The sequence below is a fragment of the Salmo salar genome, chromosome ssa26 (assembly GCF_905237065.1).
Source record: "Salmo salar chromosome ssa26, Ssal_v3.1, whole genome shotgun sequence".
Taxonomy (NCBI): Eukaryota; Metazoa; Chordata; class Actinopteri; order Salmoniformes; family Salmonidae; genus Salmo; species Salmo salar.
The window spans coordinates 37,681,848-37,690,200 of record NC_059467.1 but is presented as its reverse complement, the minus strand read 5'-3'; positions in this window follow the sequence as shown (position 1 = coordinate 37,690,200).

Genomic DNA, 8,353 nt, shown 5'->3' with positions numbered 1-8,353 from the left:
CAGTTAGAGCTTGCTGTTCCTTCTCCAGCCCCTCTCAGACACATCAATTAGAGCTTGCTGTTCCTTCTCCAGCCCCTCTCAGACACATCAATTAGAGCTTGCTGTTCCTTCTCAAGCCCCTCTCAGACACATCAATTAGAGCTTGCTGTTCCTTCTCCAGCCCCTCTCAGACACATCAATTAGAGCTTGCTGTTCCTTCTCCAGCCCCTCTCAGACACATCAATTAGAGCTTGCTGTTCCTTCTCCAGCCCCTCTCAGACACATCAGTTAGAGCTTGCTGTTCCTTCTCCAGCCCCTCTCAGACACATCAGTTAGAGCTTGCTGTTCCTTCTCCAGCCCCTCTCAGACACATCAGTTAGAGCTTGCTGTTCCTTCTCCAGCCCCTCTCAGACACATCAGTTAGAGCTTGCTGTTCCTTCTCCAGCCCCTCTCAGACACATCAGTTAGAGCTTGCTGTTCCTTCTCCAGCCCCTCTCAGACACATCAATTAGAGCTTGCTGTTCCTTCTCCAGCCCCTCTCAGACACATCAGTTAGAGCTTGCTGTTCCTTCTCCAGCCCCTCTCAGACACATCAATTAGAGCTTGCTGTTCCTTCTCCAGCCCCTCTCAGACACATCAATTAGAGCTTGCTGTTCCTTCTCCAGCCCCTCTCAGACACATCAATTAGAGCTTGCTGTTCCTTCTCCAGCCCCTCTCAGACACATCAGTTAGAGCTTGCTGTTCCTTCTCCAGCCCCTCTCAGACACATCAATTAGAGCTTGCTGTTCCTTCTCCAGCCCCTCTCAGACACATCAATTAGAGCTTGCTGTTCCTTCTCCAGCCCCTCTCAGACACATCAGTTAGAGCTTGCTGTTCCTTCTCCAGCCCCTCTCAGACACATCAGTTAGAGCTTGCTGTTCCTTCTCCAGCCCCTCTCAGACACATCAGTTAGAGCTTGCTGTTCCTTCTCCAGCCCCTCTCAGACACATCAATTAGAGCTTGCTGTTCCTTCTCCAGCCCCTCTCAGACACATCAATTAGAGCTTGCTGTTCCTTCTCCAGCCCCTCTCAGACACATCAATTAGAGCTTGCTGTTCCTTCTCCAGCCCCTCTCAGACACATCAGTTAGAGCTTGCTGTTCCTTCTCCAGCCCCTCTCAGACACATCAGTTAGAGCTTGCTGTTCCTTCTCCAGCCCCTCTCAGACACATCAGTTAGAGCTTGCTGTTCCTTCTCCAGCCCCTCTCAGACACATCAGTTAGAGCTTGCTGTTCCTTCTCCAGCCCCTCTCAGACACATCAGTTAGAGCTTGCTGTTCCTTCTCCAGCCCCTCTCAGACACATCAATTAGAGCTTGCTGTTCCTTCTCCAGCCCCTCTCAGACACATCAGTTAGAGCTTGCTGTTCCTTCTCCAGCCCCTCTCAGACACATCAGTTAGAGCTTGCTGTTCCTTCTCCAGCCCCTCTCAGACACATCAATTAGAGCTTGCTGTTCCTTCTCCAGCCCCTCTCAGACACATCAGTTAGAGCTTGCTGTTCCTTCTCCAGCCCCTCTCAGACACATCAGTTAGAGCTTGCTGTTCCTTCTCCAGCCCCTCTCAGACACATCAGTTAGAGCTTGCTGTTCCTTCTCCAGCCCCTCTCAGACACATCAGTTAGAGCTTGCTGTTCCTTCTCCAGCCCCTCTCAGACACATCAGTTAGAGCTTGCTGTTCCTTCTCCAGCCCCTCTCAGACACATCAGTTAGAGCTTGCTGTTCCTTCTCCAGCCCCTCTCAGACACATCAGTTAGAGCTTGCTGTTCCTTCTCCAGCCCCTCTCAGACACATCAATTAGAGCTTGCTGTTCCTTCTCCAGCCCCTCTCAGACACATCAATTAGAGCTTGCTGTTCCTTCTCAAGCCCCTCTCAGACACATCAATTAGAGCTTGCTGTTCCTTCTCAAGCCCCTCTCAGACACATCAATTAGAGCTTGCTGTTCCTTCTCAAGCCCCTCTCAGACACATCAATTAGAGCTTGCTGTTCCTTCTCCAGCCCCTCTCAGACACATCAATTAGAGCTTGCTGTTCCTTCTCCAGCCCCTCTCAGACACATCAATTAGAGCTTGCTGTTCCTTCTCCAGCCCCTCTCAGACACATCAGTTAGAGCTTGCTGTTCCTTCTCCAGCCCCTCTCAGACACATCAGTTAGAGCTTGCTGTTCCTTCTCCAGCCCCTCTCAGACACATCAGTTAGAGCTTGCTGTTCCTTCTCCAGCCCCTCTCAGACACATCAGTTAGAGCTTGCTGTTCCTTCTCCAGCCCCTCTCAGACACATCAGTTAGAGCTTGCTGTTCCTTCTCCAGCCCCTCTCAGACACATCAATTAGAGCTTGCTGTTCCTTCTCCAGCCCCTCTCAGACACATCAGTTAGAGCTTGCTGTTCCTTCTCCAGCCCCTCTCAGACACATCAATTAGAGCTTGCTGTTCCTTCTCCAGCCCCTCTCAGACACATCAATTAGAGCTTGCTGTTCCTTCTCCAGCCCCTCTCAGACACATCAGTTAGAGCTTGCTGTTCCTTCTCCAGCCCCTCTCAGACACATCAGTTAGAGCTTGCTGTTCCTTCTCCAGCCCCTCTCAGACACATCAGTTAGAGCTTGCTGTTCCTTCTCCAGCCCCTCTCAGACACATCAGTTAGAGCTTGCTGTTCCTTCTCCAGCCCCTCTCAGACACATCAGTTAGAGCTTGCTGTTCCTTCTCCAGCCCCTCTCAGACACATCAGTTAGAGCTTGCTGTTCCTTCTCCAGCCCCTCTCAGACACATCAGTTAGAGCTTGCTGTTCCTTCTCCAGCCCCTCTCAGACACATCAATTAGAGCTTGCTGTTCCTTCTCCAGCCCCTCTCAGACACATCAATAGAAGCTTGCTGTTCCTTCTCCAGCCCCTCTCAGACACATCAATTAGAGCTTGCTGTTCCTTCTCAAGCCCCTCTCAGACACATCAATTAGAGCTTGCTGTTCCTTCTCAAGCCCCTCTCAGACACATCAATTAGAGCTTGCTGTTCCTTCTCCAGCCCCTCTCAGACACATCAATTAGAGCTTGCTGTTCCTTCTCCAGCCCCTCTCAGACACATCAATTAGAGCTTGCTGTTCCTTCTCCAGCCCCTCTCAGACACATCAGTTAGAGCTTGCTGTTCCTTCTCCAGCCCCTCTCAGACACATCAGTTAGAGCTTGCTGTTCCTTCTCCAGCCCCTCTCAGACACATCAGTTAGAGCTTGCTGTTCCTTCTCCAGCCCCTCTCAGACACATCAGTTAGAGCTTGCTGTTCCTTCTCCAGCCCCTCTCAGACACATCAGTTAGAGCTTGCTGTTCCTTCTCCAGCCCCTCTCAGACACATCAATTAGAGCTTGCTGTTCCTTCTCCAGCCCCTCTCAGACACATCAGTTAGAGCTTGCTGTTCCTTCTCCAGCCCCTCTCAGACACATCAGTTAGAGCTTGCTGTTCCTTCTCCAGCCCCTCTCAGACACATCAATTAGAGCTTGCTGTTCCTTCTCCAGCCCCTCTCAGACACATCAATTAGAGCTTGCTGTTCCTTCTCCAGCCCCTCTCAGACACATCAATTAGAGCTTGCTGTTCCTTCTCCAGCCCCTCTCAGACACATCAGTTAGAGCTTGCTGTTCCTTCTCCAGCCCCTCTCAGACACATCAGTTAGAGCTTGCTGTTCCTTCTCCAGCCCCTCTCAGACACATCAGTTAGAGCTTGCTGTTCCTTCTCCAGCCCCTCTCAGACACATCAGTTAGAGCTTGCTGTTCCTTCTCCAGCCCCTCTCAGACACATCAATTAGAGCTTGCTGTTCCTTCTCCAGCCCCTCTCAGACACATCAGTTAGAGCTTGCTGTTCCTTCTCCAGCCCCTCTCAGACACATCAATTAGAGGTTGCTGTTCCATCTCCAGCCCCTCTCAGACACATCAATTAGAGCTTGCTGTTCCTTCTCCAGCCCCTCTCAGACACATCAATTAGAGCTTGCTGTTCCTTCTCCAGCCCCTCTCAGACACATCAATTAGAGCTTGCTGTTCCTTCTCCAGCCCCTCTCAGACACATCAATTAGAGCTTGCTGTTCCTTCTCAAGCCCCTCTCAGACACATCAATTAGAGCTTGCTGTTCCTTCTCCAGCCCCTCTCAGACACATCAGTTAGAGCTTGCTGTTCCTTCTCCAGCCCCTCTCAGACACATCAGTTAGAGCTTGCTGTTCCTTCTCCAGCCCCTCTCAGACACATCAGTTAGAGCTTGCTGTTCCTTCTCCAGCCCCTCTCAGACACATCAGTTAGAGCTTGCTGTTCCTTCTCCAGCCCCTCTCAGACACATCAGTTAGAGCTTGCTGTTCCTTCTCCAGCCCCTCTCAGACACATCAATTAGAGCTTGCTGTTCCTTCTCCAGCCCCTCTCAGACACATCAAGTTAGAGCTTGCTGTTCCTTCTCCAGCCCCTCTCAGACACATCAATTAGAGCTTGCTGTTCCTTCTCCAGCCCCTCTCAGACACATCAGTTAGAGCTTGCTGTTCCTTCTCCAGCCCCTCTCAGACACATCAATTAGAGCTTGCTGTTCCTTCTCCAGCCCCTCTCAGACACATCAATTAGAGCTTGCTGTTCCTTCTCCAGCCCCTCTCAGACACATCAGTTAGAGCTTGCTGTTCCTTCTCCAGCCCCTCTCAGACACATCAATTAGAGCTTGCTGTTCCTTCTCCAGCCCCTCTCAGACACATCAATTAGAGCTTGCTGTTCCTTCTCCAGCCCCTCTCAGACACATCAGTTAGAGCTTGCTGTTCCTTCTCCAGCCCCTCTCAGACACATCAGTTAGAGCTTGCTGTTCCTTCTCCAGCCCCTCTCAGACACATCAGTTAGAGCTTGCTGTTCCTTCTCCAGCCCCTCTCAGACACATCAGTTAGAGCTTGCTGTTCCTTCTCCAGCCCCTCTCAGACACATCAATTAGAGCTTGCTGTTCCTTCTCCAGCCCCTCTCAGACACATCAGTTAGAGCTTGCTGTTCCTTCTCCAGCCCCTCTCAGACACATCAATTAGAGCTTGCTGTTCCTTCTCCAGCCCCTCTCAGACACATCAGTTAGAGCTTGCTGTTCCTTCTCCAGCCCCTCTCAGACACATCAGTTAGAGCTTGCTGTTCCTTCTCCAGCCCCTCTCAGACACATCAGTTAGAGCTTGCTGTTCCTTCTCCAGCCCCTCTCAGACACATCAATTAGAGCTTGCTGTTCCTTCTCCAGCCCCTCTCAGACACATCAATTAGAGCTTGCTGTTCCTTCTCCAGCCCCTCTCAGACACATCAGTTAGAGCTTGCTGTTCCTTCTCCAGCCCCTCTCAGACACATCAGTTAGAGCTTGCTGTTCCTTCTCCAGCCCCTCTCAGACACATCAGTTAGAGCTTGCTGTTCCTTCTCCAGCCCCTCTCAGACACATCAGTTAGAGCTTGCTGTTCCTTCTCCAGCCCCTCTCAGACACATCAGTTAGAGCTTGCTGTTCCTTCTCCAGCCCCTCTCAGACACATCAGTTAGAGCTTGCTGTTCCTTCTCCAGCCCCTCTCAGACACATCAGTTAGAGCTTGCTGTTCCTTCTCCAGCCCCTCTCAGACACATCAATTAGAGCTTGCTGTTCCTTCTCCAGCCCCTCTCAGACACATCAATTAGAGCTTGCTGTTCCTTCTCCAGCCCCTCTCAGACACATCAATTAGAGCTTGCTGTTCCTTCTCAAGCCCCTCTCAGACACATCAATTAGAGCTTGCTGTTCCTTCTCAAGCCCCTCTCAGACACATCAATTAGAGCTTGCTGTTCCTTCTCAAGCCCCTCTCAGACACATCAATTAGAGCTTGCTGTTCCTTCTCCAGCCCCTCTCAGACACATCAATTAGAGCTTGCTGTTCCTTCTCCAGCCCCTCTCAGACACATCAATTAGAGCTTGCTGTTCCTTCTCCAGCCCCTCTCAGACACATCAGTTAGAGCTTGCTGTTCCTTCTCCAGCCCCTCTCAGACACATCAGTTAGAGCTTGCTGTTCCTTCTCCAGCCCCTCTCAGACACATCAGTTAGAGCTTGCTGTTCCTTCTCCAGCCCCTCTCAGACACATCAGTTAGAGCTTGCTGTTCCTTCTCCAGCCCCTCTCAGACACATCAGTTAGAGCTTGCTGTTCCTTCTCCAGCCCCTCTCAGACACATCAGTTAGAGCTTGCTGTTCCTTCTCCAGCCCCTCTCAGACACATCAATTAGAGCTTGCTGTTCCTTCTCCAGCCCCTCTCAGACACATCAGTTAGAGCTTGCTGTTCCTTCTCCAGCCCCTCTCAGACACATCAGTTAGAGCTTGCTGTTCCTTCTCCAGCCCCTCTCAGACACATCAGGTAGTGCTTGCTGTTCCTTCTCCAGCCCCTCTCAGACACATCAGTTAAAGCTTGCTGTTCCTTCTCCAGCCCCTCTCAGACATCAATTAGAGCTTGCTGTTCCTTCTCCAGCCCCTCTCAGACACATCAATTAGAGCTTGCTGTTCCTTCTCCAGCCCCTCTCAGACACATCAATTAGAGGTTGTTGTTCCATCTCCAGCCCCTCTCAGGCACATCAATTAGAGCTTGCTGTTCCTTCTCCAGCCCCTCTCAGACACATCAATTAGAGCCTGCTGTTCCTTCTCCAGCCCCTCTCAGACACATCAATTAGAGCTTGCTGTTCCTTCTCCAGCCCCTCTCAGACACATCAATTAGAGCTTGCTGTTCCTTCTCCAGCCCCTCTCAGACACATCAATTAGAGCTTGCTGTTCCTTCTCAAGCCCCTCTCAGACACATCAATTAGAGCTTGCTGTTCCTTCTCAAGCCCCTCTCAGACACATCAATTAGAGCTTGCTGTTCCTTCTCCAGCCCCTCTCAGACACATCAATTAGAGCTTGCTGTTCCTTCTCCAGCCCCTCTCAGACACATCAATTAGAGCTTGCTGTTCCTTCTCCAGCCCCTCTCAGACACATCAGTTAGAGCTTGCTGTTCCTTCTCCAGCCCCTCTCAGACACATCAATTAGAGCTTGCTGTTCCTTCTCCAGCCCCTCTCAGACACATCAGTTAGAGCTTGCTGTTCCTTCTCCAGACCCTATCAGACACATCAGTTAGAGCTTGCTGTTCCTTCTCCAGCCCCTCTCAGACACATCAGTTAGAGCTTGCTGTTCCTTCTCCAGCCCCTCTCAGACACATCAGGTAGAGCTTGCTGTTCCTTCTCCAGCCCCTCTCAGACACATCAGTTAAAGCTTGCTGTTCCTTCTCCAGCCCCTCTCAGACACATCAATTAGAGCTTGCTGTTCCTTCTCCAGCCCCTCTCAGACACATCAATTAGAGCTTGCTGTTCCTTCTCCAGCCCCTCTCAGACACATCAATTAGAGCTTGCTGTTCCTTCTCCAGCCCCTCTCAGACACATCAAAGAGATGGGCTTGACAGCTGAAGCATTAATGCTCCACTTGTCTCCAACATCTAAAGGATTCTCTCATTAAGTTGTTAAAGGATTCTCTTTGGAGTGATGCTCTGATTGGACTGATGTATCTCCTGTCTGTAAACCAAATGGCACACTATTCCCTAATGAGTGTAGTCCTTTTGACCAGGGCCCACCAGGGCCAATAGTAGTGCACTATGTAGGGAATAGGGTTTCTTTTGGGATGCAGATTGGTCGATTGTAGAACATCAATCAGATGCCAATTAGGACAGGATACATGAGGAATGGAATTGTCTGGCAAACTTAGATTCTTTGAGTGAACGATTGATCCCCTTTAAAGGACAGCTCTTAAATGGATAGTTCACTAGTGTAACACTTCTAAGGTGTGATAAAAAAGGTATCTTTGAGTGATCTCTTTATGTGGTCACCTCTCTGCCATACAGTGACTGTGGAGTCTGGTTGTCGTCTAGGACCTAGGTCTAGGCTGGATCCTATCTATTGGACCTTTATAATGGGCTTCTATCTCCATGTAGAGCGTAATGAACTGGAGAGGTCTCAGAACCCAGATGTGTCTCTTAGGGTTGAAAAATGACTGGGGGTTTTGGGAAAGTTACAGAGATGTTGCAACCCTCGTGTCGATCTCGACACTCTGTCCTCCTATATTTTGCCGATGTGGACCTCAATCAGTTTATCCAAAGTTATTTATTACACATCAGGATTAGAGGACTTTGCTTCAGACCCATAACAGCAGCAGCACTGGCTAACTGTTGAGTCCGCAGATTTTATCGTCCCCTGCTGTGTATTAGTCTCAAGATTTCAAAGCAGGCCGTAATTTGTCTCAGTATGACTCAGAAACAAGTTGGCGCTGTCCCAAATGGCCCCCTATTCCCTACAAAGTGGATCACTGTTGACCAGAGCCCTATGGACCCTGGTCAGAAGTAGTGCACTAT